General features: G+C 41.9%; 1 long non-coding RNA gene across 2 annotated transcripts in view; it reads right to left on the bottom strand.

Annotated features, from left to right (window-relative positions):
• Positions 1-18,643, bottom strand: part of LOC147196952 (uncharacterized) — an 86,235-nt gene extending 67,592 nt beyond the window's left edge. For both annotated transcript variants that reach the window (XR_015102480.1, XR_015102479.1), the window contains exons 1-2: positions 18,475-18,643; positions 2,128-2,193 (exon numbers count right to left, since the gene is read on the bottom strand). This is a non-coding gene — a long non-coding RNA (uncharacterized LOC147196952). The remainder of the gene's footprint in view (positions 1-2,127; positions 2,194-18,474) is intronic.
• Between the last annotated feature and the right edge of the window lie 528 nt (positions 18,644-19,171).

The raw sequence follows: 19,171 nt of genomic DNA, 5'->3' as shown, positions 1-19,171 counted from the left end.
AATAAAAGCAGGGACATTTTTGGCTAATGTTAGCATTTAATGAACACAGAGTGAAGCCTTTACTCAGCAGTATGATTCGGCAAGTAAGCTTACCTGCGTCATGTTGAACAAATACTGTACACTTCAAATTTCTGAAAGGTTTTAAATTTATATCAATTGATAAAGGACTCTGACAGAGTGGACATGTTAAACTTGACAACAGCTCTCGTCAGCGCTGCTAGCCACTAGCGCGACCGTCACTAAACGCTGGCACCAAGCGCCGTAGTATACGGTGTCAGCGTGATTCTAATGTTTTTGTTTGTTTGTCTGTTTTTAGCACCCTTAATCAGCCATTGAGCGTAATTTCAGGATGTCATTTTGCTGTTGAAGCCAGTAGCAAGTAACAATATTTTGTGACTTTTTAAAATTTTGGGCTGGGTGAGGTTTATTTCGATTTTGGCCTTCTTAACTTGTTGGCAGCGTGACGCATAGCACCAACTATTGTCGCTGTGGTGCGTAGATACCGTCTTGACACTGGTAAATGGATAAACAAGGTGAAATTTCTTTTTGTATCGTATTAACACCCGTGGAAACTACTCAACACCCCCAACCCCTCCAATCCGGGTTTGGGATCTTTGCATATTAGTTGAACACAAATGTTTTGTTTTTTTTTTCCTATTCAATGAATGACAACAGTTGTACACAGGTTAATTGGACCTTCTGCCATCTACAACGTCGTACAAGAGCATTAAATTGAACTGCCTGTCACTATACGTCACACACGTAGATGGATGAACAAAAAGGCATTATTTGTAGCAAATAACATCATCATTTCTGCATTTCCCGCACGGCACCTGATGATCTCTCGTCACACTCGGTTGCAGATGAAAGCGTTGAACATATATCTCAGGGAAGAAAGCGCTTGCTCCGTTTGTGTCAAGTTTGTTGAAACGAGCTTGGTGGATAAAACCCTTGCTTAAAGGAATACATCTACGTTTGGCTAATTGCTCTCATTTATTTAGCCCTCCAGCTGGGAAATGGAAGGAAAGAAAAAGTGGGCATCGCTTCTCATTACTGCTGCTTTTTCGTCACGTTGCGCATGGAAATCAATGAGATGCCACTGACTTCAGCATCTTACAGTGTGGACGGTGGGGAGTAGTAATGATGTGCAAATACAGTCGATGACTTTTTTCTTACGCAAAAGTAATACTTAAGTACAGCGTATGAGGACATTTGCTCCTCGAGTGTGGACGCATTGCGTTCGCATATCACGGCCATCTCTGCGTGGCGATTCTTCCATGTCGTGCCAACATATTCCTGCATCATCCCCGTTTGCCCCGAGGCACTTGTCTCAGTGCAGCCTCCACCCGCTGCCCTTCTGCGGGAAGACGCCCTTGGAGCAGGCGCAGCATCCCCTGCGGTGGGCGTGAGCGCTTGCGGGATGGAGCTCCGGCGGGGAATTTATTTTAGAGTTAGCAGAAACCACATCAGAGATGTCAATCCAAAACCGAAAAAAAAAAAAAGGATCTCGAGTCCCATGGAACATTCAACACATTGTTGGTACTGCTCTTCTCCAATTTGGTCTTTTAAAACATGAAAGTCCAATCAACACAATGACAGGTAATTGTGAATAAAGACCTTCCTGAATGTCTTTCTGCAATGTAGATATGAATTATCATGTGGTCAGTAACGTAGAAATAAAGGCTCCGCCTTCAACCAAAGGGCACCTCACCTTTCGTGCTTGGGTTGCATTCCAAAATCAGTGGATGCGGGGATGCACCGGGACCAAAATTCAGCCCGGGAATATTTTTGGACGAACGGGGGTGGGGTTGGGGTGCCCGTTGGCCGTCATGCGCCGAAATGCAATGGTTAAGGGCAGACGATGTTATCCAGGGCAGCACGGTTGTCTAGTGTTTACCATGTCCGTCCCACATTTCTGGAGTTCTGGGTTGGCATGTTCCCCACGTGCTTGCGTGCGGATTATATTTACTTCCTCTCACATTCTACAAACATGCCTGTTATGTTTGTGGAAGACTAAATTGTGCAAAGGTGAAAAATGTTCATCTCTATGTGCCCTGCGATTAAACGGGTGACCAATCAATTCAGTGTGTATTTCAATCAATTCAGTGAGTACACCAAGGTCCTTACCTGCCTTTACTTGCACCCCGTCGGTACTTTTCCATTCAACGGCTTTCCCCGGTCAACCGCCTTCACCTGTGAGAGAGAGGACAGCTTAGTTCAAATGAGGTTAGCTGCTTGGTTAATACGTTTCTGTGTTAGCGGTGGTGGCTAAATGCTTCTTGGAAAAAATATGACACTCTCGTCTTTTTTTTTTAAATGTGTGAATTTGTCAACAAACCGAGCTAATCAGACGACAAACGGCCTCCTTGAATAGATGATGTTTGACGACCACCTCCCCCGCCCAAAAAAAAAATACATACACAAGCAAAGCAGCGATTTAAAAGTACTCGCATCTGACAACATCAACATGTCGTATTTCTTAATCTCCATTTTGTAGGGATTTCAAATCCAAAGCTGTGTGAGTGACAAATTGCGGTGCACTTCAGCGGCTGGCTCGACTTTGGTCAAGGACACGCCGGCGCAAACGGGCCCCACATGGGACGTTGGCTTTGTCACACTCAGGCCGGACGCTGGCGTGAAATCGACAGCTGAGTGACAGCCTCGGCTCGGAGTGGCGATACTCAGGTGGACCGTGATTCCAAGATCATCTGGGTGACCGCTACGGATGGGTGTCCTCGTCAAGTAAGCCGTTTGGCACACCAGTCACCGGTGGGGACAGGTTCAGTTGCAACGGATGACTTATTTCGAAGATGAGATGCCATCAAAATTAAAACTCATTCAAAAATGACGAATGGGCTCGTTTTTATGGAAACTCTTTGAAACGATCACGTTTGGCAAATTCAGCATCATCCATCCGTCTCGGATTCCTTGTTCCAATTGGGTCTCATTCGAAACACTTTCCGCTAAGAGTTTGTCAAGCCCTGGAATTGTACCCAAAATGATGACTTCCAATCAAAATAACCGACGACCTGTTCAAACTCGAAAATGATTTCCGAGACTTTTTCTTGCGTCTTGTTATGATTGACATATTCATCCATTTTTGGGATGACAGGTGAATAATTGCTGCAAATGTTTGAATCGGGCTGCCCTGGTGGTCGACTGGTTAGCACTGTTCGATTTCAGCTCTGTGTGGAGTTTGCATGTTCTTCCCCTGCCTGCGTGGGTTTCCTTCCACATTCCACACACATGCACGGCAGATGAATGGGAACACTCCAGATTGTCCCTGGGTGCGACTGTGAATGCGAATGCTTGCTCGTCGATTGCGATTGGCTGGCAACCAGTTCAGGTTGGACCCCGCCCACGGCCGGAAAAGAGCCCGGATAGGCTGTAGCCCGTCCGCGACCCTCATGAGGACGTTTTGGTGAAATGACAACATATATTGTTTGTGTTTTGTAGTCCCTCGCCAAACAAGAATCGAAAGGAGGATCAATAAGGAATCACATCAATAATGGAATTTGGAAAGTGTCATGAATCCTCTTCCCTAGCAATCAGACAGCGTGCAATAAGATAATCGGTACGAGGCTTGTCTGTCTCCATCCTGCACGTCAAATCGAGCAAAAGGAGAATCATCTCTTTTCTGGTTAAGATGCCTTTTGTGTGGCTTTTCTTTCTGCGCACAATCCAATCGGGTCGAGTCAAGTTGGCTACGAGTGCTCCAATATGTCGATAATGACCATGCTGATTCTTGCTACACCGCAGACCGCTTTCAGCAAAGGAGCACGGAGCCCCACCCCCTGTTGGGAACGGCATCAGGGCCCGAGCCCGATACAAAGACAAATTTGTCTGCAGAGAAGTTTGTTGTGAAAGTGAGAGAGACGAAGAAGACTATACGCTTTCTGCCAACAAGCTGTATGCATTTAAACTAGAAATTACGATTCCCTCGCGGGTGAATGCTCACTGATGATTTTTTTTTTTTTTTTTTTTTACCCTCTGCCCCTCCCCAGCTAAAATGCCAAAGCGATAAATGAACATAGTCCCGTTAGAATGCTTGTTAATGTATCGCGGTGGATCATTGCACTCACCAGACAGCAAACCGGAGAGAAGTCTTTTTGACAGCTTTGTCAAATTTGGTTCGGTTTTCTTTCTACACTGAGCATCCAAAGCAGTGATGGGCAATGAACTTTTTTTTTTTTTTTAGCTCATAAATAACCCAAATCAATTCGATAGTTAGGTTTGAGCTATTCTGGCAAAAGCAAATTTAGATTATATTGATGTCATTATTATACAAATACAAAAAAGAGTAGTGTGGTCTATTTTATTCATTTGGTTTCATTTTTCCAAATAATTTAACTATAGATAGAGTGTAACATTCAACTTTTACAATTTGTTGAAAAAGTGATATCTTGTTTTTTAAATAGCACAACATTTAAAATTGTTGGAATTAAAGACAGACAAACAAACAAACAAACAAAAAGATCTTAACTCCACTAAAATGTACTTTAAAATTTGGCTTTCCAAATGAAAATTATATTTTAGTTTTTACATTAAAATATGTGACTGCTGTACCATTTAACAGTTAATTTCTTTTAGAAGAGAAATTGTGTGAAACATTATATGTATACATATACATTTAAATAATACAATAAAAACAAATAAAAAATATAATTAAAAAAACTTTTTGACACATGAAGTACAGTGTGACTATAGAGTGACTGGAATCCCCTTCTTTTGGATCTTTTAAAACATGGTCTTGGAATCTTTTTTATATTATTCTCGTTAGAATATAGCAAATTGTTAAAAACTAGCAAGCAACACTGTTTGCGCTTAATCTTCTGATGGGGGCCGCGTTTAATTTTTATTAGAATACGTAGCTGACAAAAACAGAAAACATGCAATAGGCCACAATTGAGCTTTTTTTCCCTTCTTTTTTTTGGCTTTTTTGCGCACATTTCGATGGGGGAAAAAAAGTCAAAGCTGAAGGACAAAACGATGTGAAAACGACACCCCGAGCTTTTCCTTGGCTCCCTCTTACCTTATTTTCCTGACACAATGAGCAACTGTGCTGTTATTTAATCAGAATCTGGCTGTAAATCTCCGAGAGAGCCCTCGTAAATCCCCGTCTCAAGAGTGGTTATGCATTTAGACCCATAAAGCTCAAAGCGTTCATTACATCCCTCATCTTTCTCTGTACTCATTAAGAAGCGTTGACTCGTTTCTCCGCAATACGTCATCGTCATCCCCCCTCTCCCCTCCCCTGTGCGAATATGCAAATGTGAAGGTGGCCTCTGGCGCAGGACGCCCATATTTGACCAGATTATGAGCCGTGATGTGTAAATTAAAGACGGAACGAATGGAGGCGGAGTCTTTTTGGCATTCCATTGAATAATAATTGGGGTAATTAACTGAGGTAAATTGCTGTTTAGGCTGTAATTGGGAGGCGGATGACATTTGAAGTTCGCGCAGGACTGAGAGGCAGTCACCCCGAACCGTGCGTTAATGGCCTCCGTCGACCGTCCAATTAGTTTTGGCCAATCAAACCTTTTTGACGGCGGCGGCCGTCGGTCAGCAAACCATCGGGAAGTACGACGGGCGAGATCATGACATACGCGCGGTTCGCTTTTGAAAGAGCCGCCGCAGCCTTTGTGCTCGATTCCGTACAAGGCGAGATTTCACACTGGCAGGGTCTCCTCGTAGATATTAGAAGCGGTCGCAAAGGAATAAAAGAACACAATCGATGGGAACATTTTCTCCAGACTAACAAAGAGCCGAATTCAATCCGCTCCTTGTGTCTTTTTTTTTCCTTTCACCGACTAGCGCTCTAAGCCCAACATCATCTAGATTTAAAAACGGGATCTGTCCAACAAAAGACTTTACAAACAGTCGAGCAAAGATCTCTACCGAAGCCGAACTGTTCATGAAGGCGCGGGCGAAATGGTTCTGCCAGAAAATGATACGTTAGCGGCCTTTTTTTTTTCTTTTTTTTTTTGTCAAACCTCATTTGGTGCTGGTTCACTTAGACTCTATTTACACTGCATGGCTCAAGCAGAGGTGACAAAGGTACTCACACTCCTTACTCAAGTAGAAGTACTTGAGTGGGGGTGGGGGGGGGGAGACTGGTAGAAACAAAAGATATACAGTATATATTTGACTCTTGTACTAAATGAAAGGCATCACCTCACAGTGAACCCGCGTTACATCGCAGTTCACCTCATTCATCAGTAATTGCATACAAATTCGGGTGACCGTGCTGCTGTAGGAACGCACGTCTGTAATCAAATCTCCAGCCCTTGGTTTCAGATGAGGTTGCAATTGCTAAATGATGTATAAGAGGTGCCAAAAAGCAAAGGCTTCATGGGACAAACCCCGCAGCTGAAGCAGGCAACCAACATCAAAGCTTCTAAATTTGTGGTGAAAATTCAAGAAAGTGATTTGGGCCTCACGTTATTAACTTGGGGGGGGGGGGGGGGATAACTACGGTCTGCCGCGGATGATGGAGTCATTCATCAGCACTTCCAAAATTAATTCAATTTGGCCAACAGACTAAATTCTCTGCTCCTTTTGTAGCAGAAAAAAGAAAAAAAGGAAAGACTCGGCAAAGCATCAGCATATATTCATTCATGTCACTTAATACATCCGAACATCTAGTCAGAGTCACTCAGGTGACGAGGACTCAATTTGCCGCCATTGGATTTCTTCTCCAAGTCTCAATGCAACACCTTGATTTGCTGCCTTTTTATTTTTTAAAGTCAATTTTACTGACAACAGCACAGCTTCTCCCCTGAAGCAGACTGGGATCGAACCATGAGAGACCCTTGTCCGCCCCGGCACTTATTAGTGGGATTATTGAGAAGCTTTTCGCTTGTCAATTGCAGCAGATAACAAGCATTTGACTTCTAACTCAGACAGACCCTGCGGGGCGGCGCTTTATTAGGTTGGGATGACACCGAAATGGAGAATGTTGTCTGTCTGCTACTCGTAATGCGACGAGAGTCACAACCACTTCAAGCTGCAGGTGGAGTCCCGCAAGGATCGATTGTCTGACCTGTCATCTTTACTTGATAATGTTAGGACTGCTGTGATGTGGTCCAGGCATTCCAGCAGCTGGATTCTGGAGCACGTGGAGCTGTCAGGTTGTTTTTTATTTATTTTTTCAAGTCTATTTGTGCTCCAGTTGAACTTCTTGACTGTTCCAAGAACGAGAGTTTGACTGAACTCCTCAACAAAGAGCACGCCACTCCCGTGGGAACACATTAAGCACCATACAGTACAAAGTTGAATGTGGATCAACATTTCTCATGTCAAAGCCTCCATGATTCCGGAACACACCAAAGTATAAATACATGTCCAAATGTATGCTTGTTAGGCATTAGTATCTGTTGCAAATAAGGTCCGTCGAGGATGCTAACTGTGATGAAGTCTTCTTTCTCAGCATTTTTTTTTTTTAATGAGACTTACATGGGTCTTTGTTGTTGTTTTTCCGTCTTAAAAAGCAGCGGCAGTTTGGATGTTTGACAAGTGATAGTCCTTATTGTTTACTGCTAATATGACAAATTCATCATCATTAAAGACACGAAATATGAGCAATTGGTGAACTACCGTGTGAGGCAACATCTCACCCGTAGTCTGCTGTCAGAAAAACCCACTCGGCTCACTCTCTGCTTCTTTTTCTGGCTGGGATCGGAATGATTACAGGGTCGGTCCGTGATTTTCCTCCCTCACTCACCACAAAGACAAATTTTTCCAATGTTGACACATATGACAATTGACAGCGGATCAATAGAAGTGATCGCGGTCGGCCCTCTCGGGAGATTAATGAACCCGAGCTGCCTGTCAGGCGTGTGATTAAGGCGGGGACTCGTTGACCTCTTCTAGCGTGGACGAGGGGTCGAGTCGGATCGGTAGCGGGGAGGTCCGCTGAGGAATTAGCGGTGGGAATGCCGCAACATTCCAACGCTGCCTCCACAAGTGGAGTGCACTAGACGGTGACTTTTGATTGGAACGATTTTTTAAATAGTCCTTTCATGCCATTCTTGTTCATGTCCTTCCATTCTAGCCGTCCTTGATTCCCTCCTTCCATTCTTTAAAGCCTTCCTTTGATGCCGTCATTGTTTTCATACCGCTTTCCTTTCATACCACGCTTGTTTGGTGCCTTCCTTCCTGCGTGCCTTCATTCCTCCTCCTTTCCTTCCCGCCTTCCTAACACGATTCCTTCTTTCATCCTTTCTTCCTCCTGACCTTCCTTTCATTTCATTATTCACCATCTTCAGTTCCGTCATTCATACCTTGCTAGCTTTCATCGGGGTTTCCTTTCTTATTCCTTCCTTCTTTTCCTTCTCAATCCTTCCTCCCTCTCTTCATTGCCCCTTATTGTCTTCTCTCCTTCTTCCCTTCCTTCCATCCTTCCAACCGCAGGGAGCTTTTTGTATCCAATGAAGCAGTGGTGCGCGCCCCGCTTTTATTATTTTACTCAATGCCATCTGTTTGCCACGCGGCCGCCTGTGTGGTAAATATGCCGCTTAAGTTCATTAGGCGTTGACGACGAAAGGGGTAGGGGGCGGCGGGGGGTGGGGGTACAGTAATTATTTTGAGTCCTGCTCGCTTCCATCCGGCGAGCCGTGGACTCAATTAGGGAGCAACAACGGAATGTTAACAGGCTCATTAGAGGGCGGGACACAAAGCAAACGTCACATTTCTGTCGGCTGGATGCGGTGAAGACAAGGTCCTGACATTCTGGTCTTGCGGGCTCACCTGAGGTGGCACGGTGAAGCTCGTTAGCCTCATTGACAACCACAGATCCCTTTGTTCCTTTTCTTAATCTCTGCCCTCATCTTCCCTTTCTTTCTTCCCTTTCTTCCAACCTTTCTTCCCTCCAGCCCTCATTTCCTGGCTTTCATCCATCCTTGCTTCTTCCCTTCCATTGTCTTTCTTCCTTTCTTTAGATACCAAACATCCTTCCTTCCATCATCCATGTTTCCTTGCGACCTTCTACCCTTCCATCCACTCCTTTTACATTTCATACATCGTTTTTTTATGCTCCATAGCCTTCTTCCTTTCTTTCCTTCCTGCCATACTCCCCACCTCTCATCCTTCATTCATCCTTCTTTCCATTTCTTTCTTTCTTTTATTCCTCACTTCTGACCTTCTGTCTTTCCTTTCATCCTTTCCCTCCTACCATTCTTCCTTCGTTTCATACCATTCTTGTTTCTGCCTTTCATCCTTCCTTCCCTCCTCTTATTTCCTCCCTTCTGTTTCCGGCCATTCTCTTGTACATCCTTGTTTCGTTTTTTTCTTCCTACCGACCACCCTCCCACATTCCAAAACCATGCTACGTTCATTGAAGATGCTACATTTTCCTTGGACGTGAACGTGCATGGTTATTTGTGTGTAGGCGCTCTGCAAATTGTCTGGCGACCAGTGCAAGGTGTACCTAGCTTTCCTTGCTGAAGTCATCTGGGATTGGTTTTCTTTGAAAATGAAGTGGAATCAAGAAAATCCACCCACGCTCTGGCTGCTTTTTGTTTTCCCGCGAGCACAGCAGGAACGTTACTCAATTCGAAGGCTCATCCATCTCTCTGTGGTAAATCCCCACCACTGCACTGGCAAAGTCTCCCGTGGGCAAATATGCCATTCAGTAATGCAATTCCGAGAAAACGCGGCTTCTCCATGCATTGTCACATGCCACTTTATATACAATGTACTCCATGCGACGTTGGTCGCTTGTGATTTTTGAACGCCTAACCTGAAAACTGCCAGTCAACTGCGCAAACCATTTGCCCACTGTGCGCGCCCCATTAAAACGTTGGGCTTTACATTTGTCACCGGCACAAATCCGGCATGGCGCAAGGCGTAAATCAGCACAGAGGAATGTCAGACTGGGTGTTAGTACATTTGCAGATGCCAGCATTTTTTTTTAAAGGGGCGGTTTGCGCCGTTGTGGGTTTCAACACAGCTGGCTCTGTTTGCCATCTATCAAAAGGGCTTCTCTTTGAATGTGGCACAAGCACATCTCACATGGAGACGTCACTGCGTGGAAAAGGATACGGTGATCCGTGTGTGCGACTGGAGCATTGTCACGATGCTCTGCGGGTATGGCAACAGATGACGTGTAAACAGGAGCCCTCAGCTTGTGATAATCTCTATTGACCGCGTGCATCTATCCCCGCACTTTGTGTGCCCCCCTACTTCCAATCATCCCACTGGCGGCCAATGGGATGATTTAGACATGGTCAGAGCAGGCGTAACTTCAGAGCGACTTTCTGCCACTGAATTGTCATTTCGTCAGCCATATCATGACTTCTATGCCGGAACGGCCAGAATGCTGCAGAGCGAACTGGCAAATGGGCAGAGTGAGCCTTGCACACGGATGGAAATCAGAATGCATGTGCCATCTCCAAATTTAGCGCCCTCGAGCTTGGAAAATACGTTTTCAGTCACCGTGTGATTACAACTGTCCGGAAAATAGGTGACTTTCTAATACCCATTGCATTGAGGAATACACATGGTTGGTTGGCATTTAGATTATGAAAGCTCCTCGAAAAAAAAAATCAAGAGTTTGGGAAGCTCTGATGTATAGCATGAATTTTATGCTTCATTCATTCATGTAAAAAAAGAAATACAAAAAGGGGAGGAAAAAAAAACACCCATTACAAAAGGATTTGTTTCCCCCGCAGGCAGAATGCAAATGAGCACGCGGGGCTACACTGTGCATGTCCACGCTCATCTCCCTTTTTTTCTCAAACACAGCTGAGAAAACCGGGAGCGGAGCAGAACAATTGGACCAGAACGTCAGGTTAAACATTCCCAGCTGCGCCCCCGCGCCTCTTTAGTGGCGCGCAAATACTGTATGCAGATTAGAAACAGAGCATGTTTTGATAGGCACCTGGCCCAGAAAAAATAAATAAATAAATCAGGCTGGGATCATGTGACCAACGTCAGAGAGAATGTTGACTGTCGGGTGTTGGACGCAATGTTTGCTTCTCACCAACACAGTGCTTCAATATAGAAGAAAAAAAAAAACTGTACCGTGGACGGCGCTATTCGTGTCGGATAGGAAGTGGGCCGGCTCGCAAGCAGTGAAAATCCGTGTAGAATTAACAGCTATTATAAATGCATTTCATTCATACAATTTTTTCTCTCCATTTTTTTTTCACAGGGGAAAGATGATTTGAGAAGCAATATCTTGATATGCCACACCCGTGAGCTATTATCTCGCCAAAGGAGGAGCGTACACGAACACAACTTTGGACGGCTTTGCGAATATATATATTTTTTGCGATGCAATGAAAAAGTCAATGACAAAGTGACATTGTTATGTTTTATAAACAATTAAATCCTGTCATATTTTTCCCATATTGGTCTATTTATTCATACGAATGGTGATTTTCCACAACATTCAAGTTTTTTTTCACCTCACATGCAACCTTCACCTGCTTGGTCCCTTAAAGCCTCATTCAATTTTTTTTTTTTAAATTTGGCGTATTAAACGTGCACATTTCTGTATTATATTAAGTAGATATGATGAAGTGTGTATTTTTAGATGTGCGGTTGAACTACTCTAAGGAAACAGGGTGCAATTTATGGTGCTGCAGCAGTAGCAAGCAGCTATTTTCATTTAATAAGTCAATTTAAAACAAAAGGCACCGGATACATTCATCCTTGTTAGATGACATTCGCTCCTTGATTGTTTGTGCGTGTGTGCGTGTGTGTGTGTGTGTGTGTGTGGTGTTCTTAATTAGAGCGCCCGCGTATGAAACCCAATAAAGAGCATGCAGCCTGCTTTCAGCACCAAGGACAGCTCCGCTCTTTTTTTTTTCTTCTTTTTAATTTCAGAAATTGAAAGTTAATTAGCATGCAAACACAAAGTTCCTCCAACGCGTGACAACACGACACTTTAAGAGGCGGTGACGCTTGCGTGTTAATTATTGAAAAGCAATAATATGATTTTGTTTTTATTTCGTGTTGATGTTTGTTTTGGGAATTCAGTTCGACGTCATTAGTTTTGGAGCAAGTCTGTTGGTTTTTATTTGTTTGAAAATGCTTGGTGTTAGTTTAGAGTGTATTGGTTTTAGTTTTTTTATACATGCAGTATTTGTCAAATGCAAGGTCACTAAGCATTGATTAATCACATGAAGTAAACTACAATTATCAAACAAATATTTGACCTTCCTTCATCTGTACGGCCAAAACGGCAATACTGAAATTAATGCAGTGATCCCTCGCTACTTTTTTCAAACATATTAAAAAAATATATACAGTATATATATTTTTTATACATGGAGTACAGTACTGTATATGTTGCGCTATGTGACTCGCTGTTGTTTTGCAGCTTCTGGCGGACCGTTTGCGGACTTTTTTTTTGGTCCCCATTAACCTCGATAAACGAGAGATTACTGTACATTTAAAACCCTGAAAGTTCAAGTGTGACGTTGAGTGGCAATCATGAAAATGCACATTTTCACTTTCATGCAGCCTGTAACCTGATAACATGATCGACTGTCCACTGTCGTAACCGCTGTACCTGAAACGGGTTAACTATTGTTCATTTATGTCTTAAAGCTGTTAAAATGTCGTTTCAGTTCGTTGTTACTTTTTTATTTGTTATTCTCAAAGCATTTTCGACTTTTTTTCCTCAACGACAAAATATTTTTTTTGTTTTTTGTATACATTAGTATACAAAAAAAACATTCGTTTTTATAATAAACCTTGATATGCACACGCATAGTCCATAATACAACTCCGACCACGATTACGAGTTCGACGACGACGACTAAGAGCGTACACGTCATCATTGTGGGCTACGCACGGAAAATGTTGAATGTTGCATAAAAAGTGAAGGAAGTGCTTCAATTAACTGTGAAAATAATCATAAATCATAAACGTGCAGAAAAGAACGAAGAAGCCGCACTGCAGCTTGTTACCCGCGTAATCTTCATATTTACTCATGTTCTTTCTATTTTTGTCAAGATGAAGGGAACCAGTGGTGGATATTATAATGATCATCATAAATAAAAACATATAGTGCAAGGATTGCGCAATTACCCACCAACAAATGATTTGAATGTCTTAAATCTCCTGCTGCTGCTGCTGGCTTCACATTCAAGGCGGCGTATTTAAAGACCTGATGTGCTTGGCATTGTGGGGGATCAGGTTTATTTGGCTATTATTTTCATGGTGATGATGAGGAGGAGAAGGATGATGATGAAGATGATTCAGTGCAGCTAAACATTGGAATTAGACAATTTGGCTTGTTCTGGAGTGCCATCAGAGGACTTTTCATTTTCTCGCATCTCCCTCATTTTCATTTCATTTGGTTTTACAGGATATATACATATAATATATCGTACATAAAAGAATAAAAAAGTTCAGATGTTCTAGTAGGTCTTTTCTGCTTGAAGGTTTTGTGCCGACAGTGACGACTATTTCAAATGTTTTTGTTTTTCTCATCAGGTCTATTTTTTTCCCCACCCATTCGCATCGTCCAAATATAACTGCTTATCCTCACTGAAAAATGTCAGAAGAAAGCCTACTAGAACATGTGAACTTTGTTTGGGTTTAACCGGAGCGATTTTGAATCACCACGTTGTAGGAGGGTGTGCAGACTTGTGCAACCACATTATCTATTGTTCATTTTTTAAACAATTTTTCAAATCAATTGACTTACAGATGACATTAAAGGTGGAACGTTTTGAAATGATTCATCCATCCAACAACCCGGCATTTGTCCAGGGGGTGTGTTGACTTTTGCTAGCCATTGCATTCCATCAACAGCGAGGACATTACTTCTAACGTAAATGTGTTCAAAGATATTCAGTGTGGACTGTGTACGTTTAGATTTTTGCTTTGCCTTTTTTGGTGACAATAAAAAAAATATATAATAATAATAAAAAGTCTACCCCCCCCAAAAACTGTTCCCAAACACCTCATCCCCCTGCAACCACATGAGTGATGCTTTCCCCCTTTCCTACTTGACTGGAGTTACTTTCACATCAAATAGCTCATGTCGTTTTTCTGAGAAAAGTGAGATTTATGGGGAAGTGACTTGGTTACTTTCCACTGTTTACGCCTCTTCCAAGGTAAATGGCACCACAGGCAGCTTATTAACCACATTCAGTCGCGCTGCTGTGGATTTAAATCGAAATTTCCATTGTGGCACCAAAACACATCCACGCCCGCAGATACACTGATGTTCCTGCAAAAGCGTGTGACTGCATTAATGTACATGTTTATGGCCAAAACATGTGATTAGGCCCACAAAGGCTGCTATTTTTGCCTGACATTTAAATGCTGTTGTCCAGCCCCAGCTGCTCTTTGCTTGTGTCAAGGGTTAAGTATTGTTCGTTTATATGTCTTATAAATGTTAAAATGCCGTTTCAGTTCGTTTTTGTTATTCTCAAAGCACTTTGGACTTTTTATCCTCAATATTTTTCAACATTAGTTTTTATAATAAACCTTGATATGCACACGCATTGTCCATAATACAACTCAGACCACGATTACGAGTTCGACGACAGCGGCGACGACGACGACTAATAGCGTACACGTCATCATTGTGTGCTACGCACGGAAAATGTTCAATGTTGCAGAAAAAGTGAAGGAAGTGCTTCAATTAACTGTGAAAATAATCATAAATCATAAACGTGCAGAAAAGAACGAAGAAGCCGCACTGCAGCTTGTTACCCCGCGTAATCTTCGTATTTACTCATGTTCTTTCTATTTTTGCCAAGATGGAGGGAACCAGTGGTGGATATTATAATGATCATCATAAATAATGCTCTTTGCTTGTGTCACAAAACAATAGAACAGAAAATAAATATAGACAAACAAATAAATGACGCTTGAAATCGCCAATGCGTAGAAAGGAAAAAAAAAAGTGTGATGAGCGAAATAGTTGACGGTGGGCTGAAACCAGGAAGTAGATACCTGACGAGAAGGTCACAGACACACACGTGCCACGCGGCTTTTGCATCGTGACATGCTAAAATGTTGCTGATGCAAACGGCGGCAAGCATCGCGGCTGTGAAGACACCGCGAGGCAAAGCAGCTTGTTTAGTTGCAGTTGCGTGAGCAGCTTATTACCACCCCCAAGGCTGATTGGACGCAGACGATACAGTGTCGTGAATATATTCAATGTTTTCTTTTACAAACCGTCTCAGTTTTGATGAAAAATAATGTGGATGCCGATTCATTTTATAGAAATGTTGCAGTTTTAATGAATGTAAATTTCCCATTTCATTTGTCTCTTCTTATTTCTACCACTTGCTTTTGATCTTAATTTCAATTTATTTGGTTGATTTTTTTCAGGTAGTTAAAAGTAGTTTTACATATGTTTACAAATAAATTTAATAAATTAAAATCTACAAAAATATTGTTCTTCACTTTAATACTTTCATTTCATTTATAATGTGTTTTATAATATGACAGATTTGCTTTTCTGTAAACTTTTTATGTATTACAGTATTTATTTTGTCAGCATTCTTAGTTATCATATATTGCCATCTTGAGTTTTCAACAATGAATCGTTCTGCCTCGTGTTTTTATTTTTGTCATCATTCAAATTTAATTCACGTTTGGGGACTAGAGCAGCTCCCTGAGGTACACCAGTAGCAACAAACATTGTCCTGCAATCCGTTTTTAAAAATAGCACCTCCAAACCTGTCGAGTACAAGTAACAAATTGATGAAAAGAGGGGAGTGGGCCGCGTAAAATCATAATATTAAGTTCAAGTATCCCAAAGAAGTAAGCATTGTCATATAAATCACCAAATTACGCTTTCCAAATTTATCGCAATCGTAAACAAGTGGAGTTCACCCACGTCGAGTTCTTGATTCTTTGGTCTACCCGGTGCTTTGGTGTCACACCACCCTCCTGATATTTGCGATTCGGCTGTACTGGTGCAACATTGTTGACATGCAGTCCATCGAGGGAGCGGTGGAGGCCAGCGCGCCGCAGGGAGACAAACAGAATTATTGATGGCCGTGAAATATTGATTTGGGATATATATGTGTGCGCGCGCGCGTGGGTGCCCCCTTTACTAAAATACGACATGGGTTATTCAGCAGAAAGCACATGGAGCGCTGAAAAATTCATCACGGCTCTGGCAAAGATGGCCGTGAGTTAGCGTCGTAGAGGCGGCAGTAAATAAAAATAAATGCGTACAGTGTGTTTATGAATGAAATGGAAGGCCTAGTAAAAAGTACACAAGTGGGAGATGGTTTTTATCGCAATTCCCACGAGCTGCGACAAGTCTGTTCCTCGTACGTTCCTCGATTTGTCACCATGGATCAGTCTGCTGTTTCCCAACTTTGAAAAGTCACCTTTTATCATCATCAGAAATTTGAAATCGTTTTATTGGGTTTGAGAGATCATTTGGGTTGGAAATGAGCACGATGTCTTGATTCCAAGCTATTTTCATTCATCTTAATAATCCGATTTTGAATGGTCCGTTTTGTTTTTTTCAATAACATGACAAAATATCCAATATGTAAATAAGCTTAGCTTTGATTCCGTCTCCTTAATTTGATGCGGAAAGTAGCTTTTTTCTGATAGGTTCGTTTTTGACCGTGTTGGCCTCGTGTCCATCTTTTCTCTTCATTGTGTTGGCTGCATCCGTCGCGGGATCATGCCCGGGGTCCCCCTGGAAGGAAATGGTTCTGCTTCCATGGTGACGGTGCGCAACTTCGAAGCTGCACAGCACACACAGACTGTGTAGCCTGAAGACACCTGCTCCTCAATGTATATCAAGTATCTCGAGATGAATCGAGATCGATCGATCAATACATAGCGAGATGGAGAGTCATTACTCCATTAAAAAAATTTTTTGAACAAGCAATTTTAATGAGAATAATGTCGTTTTGTTGCCTGTATTTGATATGAAAGTTGACATTTTGCACTGTTCTTTTTTCTCTCTTTATTATAGCATTTATTTATGCAGGTGAGGGATTTGCAATTCAGAGCTGGCTGCTTACCAGAGTAAAATAACGTTTTTTAGATGTTTTTCCTCCTCAGATCATCTAATTATATATGATTTATTTTATAAAGTAAATGAGTTGATTTTTATTTTGGTTTTTTTAATGTAATTTTTTAAAGAGTTCACAATTTGGCAAACTTTTTTTCTTTTGTTGACTTTTCTACTCATTTCAATTTTTTTTTCCAATCGTATTCATACTTTTTTAATGTACTTCTAAAAATACCATCAATGTGCTCTACAGGGTACAACAAATGACATAAATAGCCACATGTCTCAAAATCCATGGCAGTTTGTAATTTGCACCTGCCTTCAATCTAGAGGGCTCGAGATGTAGTGATGTCGCCGCATTAATCAACAAAACATGCAGGAGACATAAAAAGTCGACATTGCCTCAGTGATAAATAACGGCACCGCTTACTTCCATAAATTATCTGCTCGTGTGCAGGCAGGTGCATATTTTAACGGTACGAATGGTGATGGTGGTGGCGAGAAGCACGAATTAGGGCTGTACCTCGAGCAGAACCGGAGGGAGCCCACACCGGGCTTGGCATTATGGAAATGTCAAGTAAACTCTCCCAAGGCCTCCTGGTTGCCTCCATTCAAATGAACACACCGTGGGAAAAAAAATGAGTCTTCTATAAAGCCGAAAGTCACGTTTGACCTCATCAGAACAACAACAAACTCTATTTTAAATTGGTTTATGGGTGTCATCGCAAGGTCTTTTCCACCCTGGGAAATTCAGTGGATTTTATTACTGTATCTCCTCCAAGCAAGTAGAAGCGTTACTTTAGGGTTCTCAGCGCCTTAACTGAGTTACATTATTTATGTTACTTGCATTAGGTATGGTACCTTTGGCCCACATTAGTTGTTAGATGGGTAACTAGTGGTGTTCCGCAAGTTTCGATACTAGGTCCAATCTGCATTGATGGACAAATATTTTATTTCAGTTTTCAGATCCACAAATACATCAGAAATTTTCATGCGTTTTTCGATTCTACAAAAATACATGCATGATTTCTCGTTTTTTATTTTAGTGTGTGCATTTGTCATGACTTATCATTTGTAAATTTTGTGCCAAGTGTTTTATGGGGGGTTGGGGGAAACACAAAACGGTCGCATTTTGTTTCCTAACTTGTATTTATCAACATATCATAGATGAGATAAGGGCTCGTTTTCCGTTTTCAATCTCCATTTTTTTAACCAGAAACGGGAGCGAGCTCGTTCCCGTTCAGTGGAGACAGCAACACTGAATCTACGTGGGGGAGGTTTGTGTCAAAAGTAAATGCGAATGTCCGCTGAGCCACAAACGCACATTAGACACTTTACACACAAAACGGAATATTTACAGATTATGAGTCATAACAAATGCATATGAACACATGTGAAAATCACAAACATATTTGTAGATGTGTGAAAATCGCGTATGCACTTATGTGAATACATTCATTCATTCCTTCCTTCCTTCATTTTAAACCAAATCCTTCCACACACAGCACACCTGTGCTTACCTGCCAACTTCGCACTTTTCCTTGTTTTTTTTCATAATGTCCATCGTCACTCCTCGGTTTCCATGAAAATTCTTATTTTACATGCACCGAGTCTGTATTTCTTCCCAAGCCGTCTTCTATTGAAACATGTTTTAATCGTTCCTGGTGCCAAGCACGGACGTGTATACCAGCGCCGATTTCTTCTTCGTTGGTGTCTCCTCTTCCTTTAACCAATGTACAGTACTTGAGTTGTATGATCTGAATACTTGCACCACACTGCCCCTATCAGTTAATTGTTTGTACTTGAAAGTGTGCACAGCCATCGATTTTGATGGCGCGCAAGCCGATTGAATCGTGTCCCAAATATTTGGCGCTGCATGGAGTCAATGTGAAGATGGCTCCTACATTCATTTTAATGAGTCACACTTTTATGAGACAAATTCATAAAATATCGAACCGACTTTCTCAACTCTCACAGAACCGCATTCATATCAAATGATGGGATGTACTGATGGATGGATGGTGGCAGAGAAAGGAATGGATGAACATGTACTAATTGATATATTTACAGTACAGAGGGATGGACGGATGGATGATTCGATAGAGTAGATGAATGAATAGATTAATGACTTGAAAAGGTGAAAGATGATAGACGTACTGTGTCGACTAATACTTGAATAAATGGAATGAATAAATTAATTAAAGGTATTACAATGGA

This window comes from Hippocampus guttulatus, chromosome 12 (assembly GCF_054856545.1).
Source record: "Hippocampus guttulatus isolate MCC_2025c chromosome 12, RoL_Hgut_1.0, whole genome shotgun sequence".
NCBI classification, from domain to species: Eukaryota; Metazoa; Chordata; class Actinopteri; order Syngnathiformes; family Syngnathidae; genus Hippocampus; species Hippocampus guttulatus.
Note: the sequence above shows the minus strand (reverse complement) of the source record. Positions and strands in the feature narration are given on the sequence as shown.